Raw genomic sequence first — 15,513 nt, forward strand, 5'->3', positions numbered from 1 at the left:
GTATTCGCTCACCCATCCAAATAATCAGAATCAGGTGTTCCAATCACTTCCATGGCCACAGGTGTATGAAATCAAGCACCTAGGCATGCAGACTGTTTTTACAAACATTTGTGAAAGAATGGGTCGCTCTCAGGAGCTCAGTGAATTCCAGCGTGGAACTGTGATAGGATGCCATGTGTCAGGTGTGAAGTACTGTAGCCTAATTTATTTTTTATTTAACAAGTGATTAGTATCTATTGCCGTGGCATCATAATGATGTTATAGAGGTGGATTAATTCAGGTAGGACACCAGTGAAGGCCTAGGTGTGAAATGCACGGCCCGCCACTGATTTATAGGGACAAAACTGATTTACTACAGGTAAAATGTTTGCCAATATAACCCTTACTGTATGTACAGTACACAACTTTTTTATTTAAAAAATGACTGAAATTCGCCAAAAGAATTTTTTTATGTTCCAAAGGCTGTAGTACATTCATAGTGGCTAGACTGACTTAATACAGGAGAAAGTTTGCCAATATCTCACTCATTGTATGTACAGTAGAGATGCCACAATACTCAATATATTATAGAACCGTTTGGTACAACCTCCACGGTTCAATACGCATATGTGAACCACATTTTTTTCAGTTTTTCCTTAAAATAATAATTTCCATGTGTTTTATTACTCTCTGAACCGCCTGTTTGTGTTTGCCTGTATTGTATGTCTACGCGCTGAGACAGACACGCCTCCCTGTGAGTAAATAGCCAATCAGTGAACGCTAAAGTTAGGGACACGTAACCATGCTTGCGATGCTGGTGTCAGATTTCACAATCTAACCATAGAGAGCGGTGAAGTGAGACAGAAATATGAGGAAACAGTGCCGTCTTTCACATCTGTGGTGTGGGAACATTTCGGATTTGTTGTTGACTATGATGCTGATGAAACAAAAATGCTAAACAAAAAATGACTGTGTGCAAGCACCGTTACACACAAGTTAGCTACTCAAATGGAAATACTTCCAACATGACCGCACACCTGCAGCTCCATAACCCAGAGATATCACTGTGTTGAAGCAAGATGGCAGAGCAGGTAACACAGGCACCCAAAAAGCAACAGGCTGGCTGATTCCTTCCAGCATTCATAACCAACTGGTTCCGAGGGACACAAAAAATAATTATAATATAATAATATTATAATTATAATAATATAATAATAATGTTAAAGATTTGCAGCCATTTTCTGTGATAGGTGATGTGGGCTTTCGGCAACTTGAAAGTGAAAGAAAGTGCTCAAAGCGCGTTACAAGTCCTTTTTTCACTGCCCTCTATGAAAAAACGCACAAAAAATCTAATAACAGATAGTTGGACCTCGCGGGTAACAGAGTTATCTAATTCTTACTGTTCATTACATAGCGGATTGGGAAAAAAGAGCACTGTACTCCAAACCCGTCCCCTGTAATAAAGTCATACAAGCGCTAATTTCTATATCTCACTATTTCAGTACACTATGAATGTGTACAAGTTGATTTTTGCATTTAAGTAAAATAAAGAGAATTGCAACTAAAACCAGTTTTTTTTTCTTCTTAACATGCTTACTGTTTCTGTCACCTAAGCAAAGAATAATGGAGAAAAAAAACTTTTTAATTTTAATTTGCCAAGCTATCTGAACCGAACAGAACCGAAAACCGTGGTTAAAAAAACGCGGTACGTATTGAACCATGGGTTAACTGTATTGTTGCATCCTTAATGTACAGTAAGGGTGATATTTCCTGTAGATATTTCCAAAATATTTCCTGTAGTAATTCAGTCTTGTCACTATGAATGTACTATACCCTTTGAAACATAAAAAACCCTTTTGGTGAATTACAGTAATTTTTTTTAAAGAAAATAGTTGTATACTGTACATACAGTAAGTGAGATATTGGCAAACTTTCTCCTGTAGTAAGTCAGTCTAGCCACTATGAATGTACTATAACCTTTGGGACATAAAAAAATCCTTTTGGTGAATTACAGTAATTTTTTTTCTAAAATTTGTGTTCTGTATATACAGTAAGACATATATTGACATAATTTTACCTGTAGTAAGTCAGTCTTGTAACTACAAATGTACTAACACCTTTGAAACATAAAAAAAACAATTTTGGTGAATTACAGTAACTTTTTTTTAAAAAAAATAGTTGTATGCTGTAAATACAGTAAGTGAGATATTGGCACAATTTCAGCTGTAGTAAGTCAGTCTAGCCCCTAAGAAGGTACTACAACCATTGGAACATAAAAAACCCTTTTGGTAGAAAATAGTTGTATACTGTACATACAGTAAGGGAGATATTGGCACAATTTCAGCTGTAGTAAGTCAGTTTGGCCACTATGAATGTACCACAACCTTTGGAACATTAAAAAAAAAAAACCTTTTGGTGAATTACAGTAATTTTTTTTCTTAGAATAATTATGTATTGTATATACAGTAAGACAGATATTGACATAATTTCACCTGTAGTAAGTCAGTTTTGTAACTACAAATATGGAATATGACTAACCCCATTCTGATGAATTTCTGTATTTTTTTTTCTCTAAAAATATTTGTGTACTGTACATACACTAGGGAAGGTATTGTCTAAGGAGACATATTTGCTAAATATTTTCAGTCAGTTTGCTCACAAGTCATTTACTATGGCTTTGTAAACATAATTTGTATTAATTATTGGACTTCGTTTGTACTGAGAGGTAAATTTGCAGAATTTAAAGCAGCCTAGGTGAATATCCGGCAAATATCGAACCTAAAACTAACTTTACCGAGCTCACAGAGATCATCATATAAAACCCATCTGTCCATCAAACATATTTTATTTCTAATTTAATACTTTTACTTCTGGACAGAACTTGTTTTATTTTGTTGACACTTGAAAAAGGTTTTTAAAAAAAGTAAACCCAAATTTAAAGTTCTTAAAGAAATTCATCTTAAACGTCTTAACTAGTTTTAATATTGAAATATACAGGGGTTGGACAATGAAACTGAAACGCCTGGTTTTAGACCACAATAATTCATTAGTATGGTGTAGGGCCTCCTTTTGTGGCCAATACAGCATCAATTCGTCTTGATGGATTTTGCAAATGCACTCGACAATACTGTTCTTGCAAGAACTATTCCAGAACACCTGACCTTCGTGTCTTAAAATAACTGACTGTTTTTTGTCATTACATATGGATTACTTAAGTTCATGTGTGTTATTTCATAGTTTTGAAATCTCCAGTATTGTTCTAGAATGTAGAAAATAAATCCCTAAACAAAAAACATTGAATTAAAAGGTGTGTCCAAACTTTTGACTGGTAGTGTATGTCTTCACCTTCCTTTTCTTTTAATCCTCGGATTTTAAGATTCCACTGGTGCTTGTAGCATTCTAGTTCTTAGACACGTTCCATTAACTCTGCATTGTCTTTCTTAACATCCACCACATCATGAACAGTGCACTATAACTGAGTTTTACAGTCTTTAATTTCAGCTGCATTGATCTCTTCTGCCTTAGCCATGTAGTTAACATTACGGAGTTCTGCTGTAGTTGGGTGCCAAGTATGTCCACCTTATCAGTAAGCTGCTTTATTGCTTCCAGTACTGCAATCATACCTTCTTTCCCTTCCGTTCCTGTATCCTTCCTTTTAGCTATTGGTGAGTTCTTTATCGGTGAGAAAGGGTCTTTTCATTTAGCTCTCTCAGCGGAATCCTCTATCTTAGTGGCATAATTGTGGCAGTCTTGCCCGAATTATTCAGTTGCTGTGCACATTTGAAACATCAGCGAGAGACCGTTAAAAATTAAAATGTCAACTTTCGGATATTAAATTGTTAAAATTTCCAAAAAAAAAATCTACTACTGGTTTTGGCTCAGTCTAAAACAAACTGGCATTATACTAATCAATTTTTACTTTTATTAACAAGTATATATCATTTGTTTATTGTATAAATGCAGCAACACAGGTCTACGCATTAGAATTTTTAAAAATAAGACACTGTAGTGAGCACTGAACAGCTTGCATCATCTTGTTTATTCGTGACCACACACAAGTCTCAGATGTCACAGATTGGAGCATTTAATCCATTTCTCATGCACTGTTCCACAGTAACAAGGCAACAACATTCACCTTACCTTCAGAGACATTTCGGAATGTATGAAATAATTACGTTTGCAATAGGTAATAATTAGGGGTGCTCCGATCAGGATTTTTGTGGCCGATCACCGATCTCTGATCACTAGAAGCTGTATCTACTGATAGCGATTGCATGGTCTATTTCAAGCCTTATCATATAGCATTATTTATTAAACTATATTTAACAACAATGTAAATTAAATATTGAAAATATGAGAAAAGGAATATCATGAATTGATAACTGTATTTATTTATTTATTAACTTAAAACATAGCAGCCTGTGCTTGGTCAGTAATTGGGAACAGCTTAGAGCTGGACAAATACAACTTTCCTGTAGATTATATAAAAATAAATAAAATAACAGACAGAACAAACAGTCTACCTAGAAATTAACTGATTTTATGTTGTCCTTCATAAGGCTGTCGACATGTGTAAACTGTGTACCACTGTTTGGTATAACTCAGGGGCATTTCTAGGATTTGAAAACATCAGGGGCTGTCTGTTCTGGCCCATTGTTCCCCTAAGTCATGTCTGTATTTTAACTTAAATACTGCATTAATTGAATAATAAAGTCATGATGTCCAGACTGTAATGTCTTAGTGCTTTAACAGTTTATATTTTATTTAGATTTATCTTTAGGCTTATTTCATTTAAGGCTTTTGTACATATTGGGTATGGAATAATATTCAAAAGGGTCCTTATGTCAGGGGTTTTCAGAACCAAAGACAGTGGGCCTCCTTTTTGACACAACATACATTTGTTAGCCGACTTCTATCAACTGTGTTAACACTAAAAATTAAAAGTTAGGCTATAATCTCAATTATAAGATTGTTGTGTTTTGTGACAGTTTTTTTTTTTGCTGTCACGCTCAAGTGCTGTAAGGTGTTTTAGTCACGTGGTGTGAAAGCGGCACTGTGCAGACCGATAGGTGTAGGATGTTACAGTATATACAGTAGAGCATATTCCAGCACACACACTCGCGGTATTTTGGCGTGTGTGAGAGTGAGCATGCGCGCATGCGGAGAGAGATGTCAGTCAGCTGAGTGAGTGGCGCTCGAGTTGCTGAACTCTCCTGCTCTCTCTCTTAGCGCTAGCCAACTTTGAAAACTGCTCATATTCCTTTACGTGACTAACCTTCAAATGTCTGATGAGGTTCGTGATTCCTGCCTCGTGGAATTTGGTTGTTACACAGGTTGCAGATTGCTAATGTATTGTCTTTTTCACACACTACGTAGAATTGCCAGACCGGTGAAGCCATTTTAGCAGCATGCAAAAAAAAATTGCGTCATCTGATCGGCTTTTCTAGATTCTAGCCATTATAGAGACCGCCGATCAAACTTCCCAAAGCAATTATCGGCCGATTATGATCAGCGACCATTCAATCAGAGCACCCCTAGTAATAATGCTACATAATTTTTTTTTTTTACTGGCATACAGTAATTTTTTTTATTACACTATACTAACAACCTGCCCAGTCACCTTAATGACCAACCATGCGGAGTAAGTTTTTGACACTGTTTGACATGCTATAGACAAATGTTGTCCACACTGTACAAGTAGATATTCCCAACTCTTCCACTTATAGTTCCAAAAATAGTTGTAAGCATCTAGACCATGATATGCTTTTACAGCTTCACTCGTATAGACACACTCAATTTCGAGCATGTTGAAATTTCAGCCAAAAGTTGCTCTTATCCAGAGGGGCCACTTATTCCAGTTGATGGTTTATTTTGAGTTTTTGCAAATACCATAGCCGTTTAGTTCTAGTCAGGAAATGCTTCTGCACCAGACATGCACAGTATCATTGCAAAGTGTTTTTTATTATTTACAATCTTGAAATGGTCTTTATAGAGGGCTGTTTATAGTTCTGCATTAACATGTGCTTGGATGGCAAGACAGAGACGTGCTAGCATGCACTACTCCCATGATCTCTGTGCCACAAGTTATCCCATGTGGTACAAGCTATCCTGCGTGTACAGTATCTCACAAAACTGAGTACAACCCTCACATTTTTGTAAATATTTTATTATATCTTTTCATGTGACAACACTGAAGAAATGACACTCTGCTACAATGTAAAGTAGTGAGTGTACAGCCTGTATAACAGTGTAAATTTGCTGTCCCCTCAAAATAACTCAACACACAGCCATTAATGTCTAAACTGTTGGCAACAAAAGTGAGTACACCCCTAAGTGGAAATGTCCAAATTGGGCTCAATTTACCATTTACTGTGTCATGTGACTTGTTAGTGTTACAAGGTCTCAAGTGTGAATGGGGAGCAGGTGTGTTAAATTTGAATTCAATTCAATTTATTTTGTATAGCCCCTTTTACAATGAACGTTGTCTCAAAGCAGCTTTACAAAAGAAGAAAAACTGAGAAAGGGGAGGGGGAAAATGAAAATAAAAAATAACTAAACTCAAAATAAGAATAAAATTATTAAATTAAACTATTTTATCCCTATTTTATCCCTAATGAGCAAGCCTGTGGCGACGGTGGCAAGGAAAAACTCCCTGGGATGGAATAAGGAAGAAACCTTGAGAGGAACCAGGCTCAGAAGGGAACCCATCCTCATTTGGGTGACACTAGACAGTAAATAACGTAACTGTAGCTGATTAATGTCCTTTCTACAACAGCAATCAATGGTCCATGAGGAACTATTAGGTCATTGTAGTTTCTAAGGTCATTATAGACACAATTTCTTTGCTGTCACAAGCTGACAGATGAAATGGCAGATGTGTGATGGTGTGAAAGTCCCCAAGTGGCTCTGTCCATGGCTGTCTCCTGGTCCACACAGATCCATCCACAGCATCAGTGGGCACCACCAAGTGACGAGACTCCGACCAGGGGTAGGGCAGTGGTCACACTGGAAACTGGCAAACACTGGGAGCTCAGGAGTGGGGTGTATAGCTCAGCAGAGAAAGACAGAGAAAGATATTAAGTATGATTCTGATGTGATGTTTAAAGACAATGTAAGATTATGTATAAAGTGCAGGCAGAGACTCCGGCAAGACTAGCTATGACAGCATAACTAAAAGGGAGAGCCAGAAGGTGACAGACATGAAGGCTTCCTGGGACATAAAGCGTCCAACCACTTCAGTCAGCAAACCTGAGTGACTTGCGAGGGTGGTAAGATGACAGCATCCAAACATACCAGTACACCAAACACTCTATGCCCATGAACCTTCCAGATCTGCTTCTTTACCTAAGAACTATATATTAAAAGCTTGACTAAACAAATGTGTCTTCAGCCTAGACTTAAACATTGAGACTGTGTCTGAATCCCAAACACTACTTGGAAGGCTGTTCCATAACTTTGGGGCTTTGAAAGAGAAAGCTCTGCCTCCTGCTGTAGCCTTTGCTACTTGAGGTACTACCAAGTAACCAGCACCCTTTGATCGGAGTAGGCGTGGTGGGTCATAAAAGACTAAAAGATCGCTCAAGTACTGTGGCGCGAGACCGTTTAGTGCTTTATACAGTGAGGGAAAAAATTATTTGATCCCCTGCTGATTTTGTACATTTGCCCACTAACAAAGAAATGATCAGTCTGTAATTTTAATGGTAGGTCTATTTGAACAGTGAGAGGCAGAATAACAAAAAATCCAGAAAAACGCATTTCAGAAGTTATACATTGATTTGCATTTTAATGAGTGAAATAAGTATTTGATCCCCTATCAGTCAGAAAGATTTCTGGCTCCCAGGTATCTTTTATACAGGTAACGAGCTGAGATTACAGTAGGAGCACTCTCGGTTAGTGCTCTTAATCTCAGCTCGTTAACTGTATGAAAGACACCTGTCCACAGAAGGAAGCAATCAGATTCCAAACTCTCCATCATGGGCAAGACCAAAGAGCTGTTCATGGATGTCAGGGACAAGATTGTAGATCTACACAAGGCTGGAATGATCTACAAGACCATCGCCAAGCAGCTTGGTGAGAAGGTGACAACAGTTGGTGCGATTATTCCCAAATGGAAGAAACACAAAAGTACTGGCAATCTTCCTCAGTCTGGGGCTCCATGCAAGATCTCACCTCATGGAGTTTCAATGATCATGAGAACAGGGAGTAATCAGCCCAGAATTACACTGGAGGATTTTGTCAATGATCTCAAGGCAGCTGGGACCATAGTCACCAAGAAAACAATTGGTAACACACTACACCATGAAAGACTGAAATCCAGTAGCACCGGTAAGGTCCCCCTGCTAAAGAAAGCACATGTACTGGCTCATCTGACGTTTGCCAGTGAATATCTGAATGATTCAGAGAAGAACTGGGTGAAAGTGTTGTGGTCAAATGAGACCAAAATCCAGCTCTTTGGCAAGGGTCAGCCACAAAACCTTAATGACTTGGAGAGGATCTGCAAAGAGGAGTGGGCCCAAATTCCTTGAGATGTGAGATGTGTGCAAACCTGGTGGCCAACTACAAGAAATGTCTGACGTCTGTGATTGACAACAAGGGTTTGCCACCAAGTACTAAGTTATGTTTTGCAAAGGGGTCAAATACTTATTTCACTCAATAAAATGCAAATCAATGTATAACATTTTTGAAATGTGTTTTTCTGGATTTTTTTTTGTTGTTCTGTCTCTCACTGTTCAGATAAACCTACCATTAAAATTATAGACTGATCATTTCTTTGTGAGTGGGCAAACATACAAAATCAGCAGGGGATCAAATCATTTTTTCCCTTACTGTAGGTCAGTAACAGTATTTTATAATCAGTGCGAAATCTGACTGGGGGCCAATGTAGTGTAGCTAAAATAGGAGTGATGTGTTCACATCTTCTGGTTCTAGTCAGGACTCTAGCTGCTGCATTCTGGACTAACTGGAGCTTGTTTATGCTCCTACTGGAACATCCATACAATTACATTACAATAATCCAACCTAGAGGTAACAAAAGCAGGAACTAGTTTCTCTGCATCATGAAGTGACATATTTCTTATCTTAGCAATATTTCTGAAATGGAAGAAGGCTACCCGAGTGATATTATCTACATGAGCTTCAAATGAAAGACCAGAATCAGTAATCACATCAAGATCTTTTACTGCTGGACAAGATGAAACCGAAAGACCATCCACCGTTACTCTGTAATCAGAAAGCTCACTTCTAGCTGCATGTGGTCCTAGTACTAGCACCTTGTCTTGTCCGAATTAAGCAGGAAGAAGTTAGTGGCCATCCAGTGTCTAATGTCCTTTACACATTCTTCTATCTTAATAAGCTGGTGTCTCTCATCTGACTTAGCTGAAACATATAGCTGTGTGTCATCGGCATAACAGTGGAAGCTAATGCCATGTTTATGAATAATTGCACCAAGGGGTAGCATATATAGGGAGACAAGAAGTGGGACTAAAACAGAACCTTGTGGAACACCGAACATAACCTTGGTATGCATAGAGAAGTCACCATCTAGATCTACAAACTGATGTCGGTCAGTCAAATAAGACCTGAGCCAGGAGAGTGCTGTTCCTTTAACACCAACAACATGTTCTAGCCTATCAAGTAGAACAGTGTAGTCAATGGTGTCAAAAGCTGCACTAAGATCCAGTAGCACCAGTAAGGAGACACAACCCTGATCAGAAGCCAGTAAAAGGTCATTTACCACTTTAACTAGTGCTGTCTCTGTGCTATGATGAGGCCTAAATCCTGACTGATACATTTCATGAATGTTATTTCTATGCAGGTATGAACATATAACTGCTGTGCTACAGCCTTTTCTAGGATCTTGGATATAAAGGGCAGGTTTGATATTGGTCTATAGTTAGACAGCTGACAGGGGTCGAGGTCTGGTTTTTTTAATCAAGGGTTTGATAACTGCTAGCTTAAAGATTTAGCCACATAGCCAGTGCTTAGGGAAGAATTAATAATTTAGTTTGACGCCATTTATGTTCTAATTTCCTAGCTGATTGTTTTAAAGCTCATGTGTGGTTGTTGTACCAGGGTGCTAGTTTCTTCTCTTTAATTATTTTCCATTTAAGTGGAGCTACAGTGTCTAGGGTGTTCCGAAACATTGACTCAGTTGCCTGGTCAAGTTCTGTGGGGTCAGACGGCGAACCAATCACGCGTGATGATTCTGGGAGACTACTGGTAAATCTCTCTGCAGTAGCAGATGTAAATGTATGCTTCATACAGTTATATGGCAAATTGAGCATCTCGTGCCTAAGACGCATTTTAAATGAAACAAGATAGCTTCCGACTGTGGAAGAGTGACTGTTTTTCTATATTCAATCCGAATGTAAAAATGAGATCCAGAATGTGACCTCCATTATGAGTGGGTCTTATTACATTTTGATTAACACCTAATGAATTTAAGATGGATACAACTGCTGCTCTCAGAGGGTCTTCTGGCTTATCAAAATGAATGTTGAAGTCTCCTACTATTAATGCTTTGTCTAAAGAAACAACAAGGTTTGAAGTAAAATCTCCAAATTCACTGAGGAATTCAGAGTATGGCCCTAAGGGTCTGTAAACAACAATTAGTGGAATTGACTCTGTGAACTTAATATTTGTAGTTGCATACGTTAGGTTAGTATAAAGCACTTCAAATGTGTTGAATTGATGTCTGAATTTTTGTGCGGCACCTAGCTTATTATCATGAATAACTGTGACACCTTCTCCCCTGCCTGTTAGACGCGGTCGATGTTTATGGCTAAAACCTGGCGGGCAAGCTTCATTTAATGCTACATACTCATTTTGTTTAATCCATGTTTCTGTTAAGCAAAGAACACTGAACTCCTGATCAGTAATCAGTTCTTTAATAATAAGTGCTTTAGTTGACAGAGATCTTATATTTAACAGTCCTAGCTTCAGATCAAAGGTGCTGGCTGTGCATTCACTATGATCTAGTTTTATGTTAATCAGGTTACTAAAACAAATTTTGTCACCCTGGATTGTCGCAGATTAACTAGATCTGCTCTAAGACTATGTGCTATGCTGCAAGAAATGAGAGCAGCACCCTCCAGAGTGGGATGGACACCGTCCCGTCCTAACAGGTCAGCCTTGCCCTGAAAAGAGCTCCAATTATGTATGAAGCCCACATTATTTTTGGAACACCACCTGGATATCCAGCAGTTCAGCGACCATAACCTGCTGTAAGCTACATCGCCACGCCGCATTGGGATGGGGCCAGAGCATACTACAGCATCGGACATCGCCTTCGCTAATTTACACACCTCTACATTACTCTCAGTAACCTCAGACTGATGGTGTATATCATTAGCTCCTACATGGAAACTATCTTCGAGAACCTGTGCTTGCCTAGGACCCTAAGATTACCTGCAATGTCCGGCACCCTGGCTCCCAGAATACACCTAACCTGTGCTGCTGGATCCCCTAAAGGCCTAGCTAATTTCACATGCCTTAAAATGGAGTCTCCTATAACCAGAGCTCTTTCAGGTTTCTCAGCGGGTACTTCACTGAGGAGAGCAAACCTGTTGGACGTGTGAATTGGAGAGGAGTGGCGCTCCCATGGGCAAGCCTTGGCATTAGCCTTGGCTACGCGACTATGCCGCCGAGTCGTCACCCATTCGCCCCACTGTGACGGCTCTAATGCCGGAGTTGGGGGGTTACTAACTCCACCTAAGGCATCCAGACTTCCTCCTACAGACACTACACTGCTTTCACTGTCACTAACCCTCTCTAGTGTCTGGATGCGCACCTCTAAAGCTAATATCTTCTCCATCAGAGAGCTAACTAGCGTACACTTATCACAGGTAAAATTAACACTAATGACGGAGGAAGAATTACTAAACATCCTGCAGCTCACACACTGTACAAGCTGAAAGTTAGTCATACTGTATGATCACGTACCTTTGATTGAGTTTATCCTGATAATGAAGAGATCCAGAGAGGGTTTTCCTCCGATTGCTGTATGAAAACCAGGAAACAAAAGAACAATTAACTGCGATATGCAAATAAAGTTTTAGAAAATGAAACCTGACAGCGTAAAATATTCAGGCAAAAGAGAAAAAATTAGACTATATAAACTTCTAATAAAAAAAATGCTGAAACAGGCAAGAACGCGTGGTAAGCGCTTCAAACACAGGAAGTGACCAATTGCTTCCTCCGATTGGTGTAAAATTGGTAAATTTCTGTGTTTCGGTGTTCTCGCTCTCACACCCTCTCAATACTGGTCACTGGAAGTTCAACATGGCACCTCATAGCAAAGAACTCCTCTGGGGATCTGAAAAAAAGAATTATTGCTCTACATAAAGATGGCCTAGGCTATAAGAAGATTGCCAAGACCCTGAAACTGAGCTGCAGCATGGTGGGCAAGACCATACAGCGGTTTTACAGGACAGGTTCCACTCAGAACAGGCCTCGCCATGGTCGACCAAAGAAGTTGAGTGCACGTGCTCAGCATCATATCCGGAGGTTGTCTTTGGAAAATAGATGTGTGAGTGCTGCCAGCATTGCTGCAGAGGTTGAAGGGATGGGGAGTCAGCCTGTCAGTGCTCAGACCATACGCTGCACACTGCATCAAATTGGTCTGCATGGCTGTTGTCCCAGAAGGAAGCCTCTACTAAAGATGATGCAAAAGAAAGCCCACATACAGTTTGCTGAAGATAAGCAGTCTAAGGACATGGCCAGAACCATGTCCTGTGGGCCGATAAGACCAAGATAAACTTATTTGGTTCAGATGGTGTCAAGCCTCTGTGGCGGCAACCAGGTGAGGAGTACAAAGACAAGTGTGCCTTGCCTACAGTCAAGCATGGTGGTGGGAGTGTCATGGTCTGGGCCTGCATGAGTGCTGCCGCAAGGTCTCTAACATCCTCCAGCTCTGTGATGTCATCATGGAGGAGTGGAAGAGGACTCCAGTGGCAACCTGTGAAGCTCTGGTAAACTCCATGCCCAAGAGGGTTAAGGTAGTGCTGGAAAATAATGGTGGCCACGCAAAATATTGACACTTTGGGCCCAATTTGGACATTTGCACTTAGGGGTGTACTCACTTTTGTTGCCAATGGTTTAGACATTAATGGCTGTGAGTTGAGTTATTTTGAGGGGACAGCAAATTTACACTGTTATACAGGCTGTATACTCACTACTTTACATTGTAGCAGAGTGTCATTTCTTCAGTGCTGTCACATGAAAAGATATAATAAAATATTTACAAAAATGTGAGGGGTGTACTCACTTTTGTGAGATACTGTATATCTTCTGTACTATGTGTCAGGTGAATGCTGGCTGTTTGGTTGAGAGGTGTGTGCAATGATCCAGAAATGGTTTGATAAGACAGTGTGAAATTTCTTTTGTGCGTCTTATAAAATTCTGATTTTTTTTTAATAGTAAGGGTTCTTACCCACTAGGCATATGCTTAAACAGGCTGAAATATTTGCACAGATCAGCCATAATATTAAATCCTTGGGGGGGGGTCATTGGTTATGTAGAGCCATCAGACATCCCGGAGCCTGGCTCCCATGAGTTACAGCATGTCGGCTGAGGTATAATGAAATGACTATAAGTAGTGATAGCTCAGTTGTGAGCTGTGTAATAGTTAATTGAGTTTTTTGAGAAGGATGCAACGGACCCCATGAGCAAGTGAGCCGACCTGGAGACGCTACACTGTTATGAAATATAACACAAAATACATGTTCGCTGTTAGGTTTTACAGCATGGGGGAAATAACATTATACGGACACTACTGTCAGGCCCGGCCGCCATGCGCTTCACTCATATGCACGTTAACACACTTATTAACACTTTCTCCTTTTCTCATCCAATGGTTACGTACACATACTCTTAACATTCAAACTCATTTTAGAAATGTACCACAATCATTCTAGTGGTCTGATACCTGAGAAAAACAGGGAGAAATAATCACGAGTGATGCTGCGATGTTTCCTCAATGAGAACATTTACTCGTATGAGAAAACTCTCGTGATTCCACCTGAGAAAGTGAATCAAGACATAGATAGTCGATCCCAGGCTAATGGATCAGACCTCTTTTGTCGATCACTGCCTATTCAAACTTCCTTGTAAATAACCAAATAAACAATGAATTAATTGACCATTTTCCCCATTCCATTTCCACCTCTTTCAAATACAATTAGTGTTGCAACAAAATTACTTTGTACATTAACCAAAATATTGAACAAAGAAATATGGCTCCGTATATTGAACAGGATTATCACTGTATTAATGTTAATGTCTGCTGGATAGTGTAATTGATACAATGAATACTACCCGTTACACCAAAAGTGCCCATTGTGGGTCTGTGAGCATCATAACTGGACCATGGAGCAGTGAAAGATGACAACAATGTTCTGCTGGAAAACCTTGAGTCTTGGCATTCATGTGTATGTTACTTTGACACGGACCACTACCTAAACATTGTTGTAAACTAGGTACAGCTTTTCATGGCAACAGCATTCTCATGGCAGTGGCCTCTTTCCACAGAATAATTTCCCCCGGACATACTGTGAAAATTGTTCAGTAATGTTTTAAGGAACGTGACAAAGAGTCCAGAGTGTTTGCTTGACCTTCAAATTCCCCAGATCTCAATTCCATCAATCATCTGTGGGACAAGTCAGATCCATGGAGGCTCATTAGACTGTAATGTATGAAACTCTCTAATGATACTGTTTAATCACCATAAACAATTTTGATAACTGTAAGTTTATATTAAATAGCACTAAAAATTTGCAGCTCCACCTACCGAGTTGTGTTTGCTGTGTTGCATATTAGAGCTCATTTTACTAGATGCATTTTGAATAGGTTAGCATCAGCTGGTTCAAAACTGAATTTGCGTGAATTCCAGAATGGTAGCAAATCACTATATTAATCTAGAACAGGGGTAGGCAAGTTCGGTCCTAGAGAGCCAAAGTCTTGCAGATTTCAGCTCCAACCCTAATCAAACACACCTGAACAAGCTAATCAAGGTCTTCAGGATTACTAAGGCTACAGGCAGGTGAGTGTTTTTTTTTTTTTTGTTTTTTTTTTTCAGGGCTGGAGCTGAAATCTGCAGGACTGCGGCTCTCTAGGACCGAACTTGCCCACCCCGATCTAGAATGACCAACAGTTATGTATGTATTTTGACCTCTCTTATATTAATCAAGTATTGGTTTGTCAAGTATTCGGACCCATTCAGCATTTTTGTGCAATATATTTGTTATAGACTTAAAACAAAGTGGAAAAAAAACAATTTTAGATTTTTGGAAATTAATTATATAAGCAGCCAACCATATATCTCATTAAATAAGTATTCAGATCCTTTGGTCTTTATAGGTGCATCTTTGTCAGACACTAAAGGGTCCAATCATCTTCAGTTAGTCTCTACAACCTTTGCCCATCTTGCAGTTCCTCCCATTATTCCTGGCAGATCATTTCAAGCTTCATCAGGTTATATGGGGACTGTGTGTGAAATGTCATCTCCAGATATCTCTGCAGATGTTCTGTGGAGTTTAG

At 39.3% G+C, this 15,513-nt stretch overlaps 1 protein-coding gene across 6 annotated transcripts in view; it reads left to right on the forward strand.

Annotated features, from left to right (window-relative positions):
• The window catches only part of kti12 (KTI12 chromatin associated homolog), a 34,072-nt gene that overhangs the window by 3,770 nt on the left and 14,789 nt on the right, over positions 1 to 15,513 (forward strand). For 2 of the 6 annotated variants that reach the window (XM_058387089.1, XM_058387091.1), the window contains exon 2: positions 15,053 to 15,131. The exons of the other annotated variants lie outside the window; for them this stretch is intronic. The gene's annotated coding sequence lies outside the window, so the exon portion shown is untranslated. The remainder of the gene's footprint in view (positions 1 to 15,052; positions 15,132 to 15,513) is intronic. 6 annotated transcript variants of the gene reach the window in all.

The sequence above is a fragment of the Hemibagrus wyckioides genome, linkage group LG04, assembly GCF_019097595.1.
Source record: "Hemibagrus wyckioides isolate EC202008001 linkage group LG04, SWU_Hwy_1.0, whole genome shotgun sequence".
In the NCBI taxonomy this organism is placed as follows: Eukaryota; Metazoa; Chordata; class Actinopteri; order Siluriformes; family Bagridae; genus Hemibagrus; species Hemibagrus wyckioides.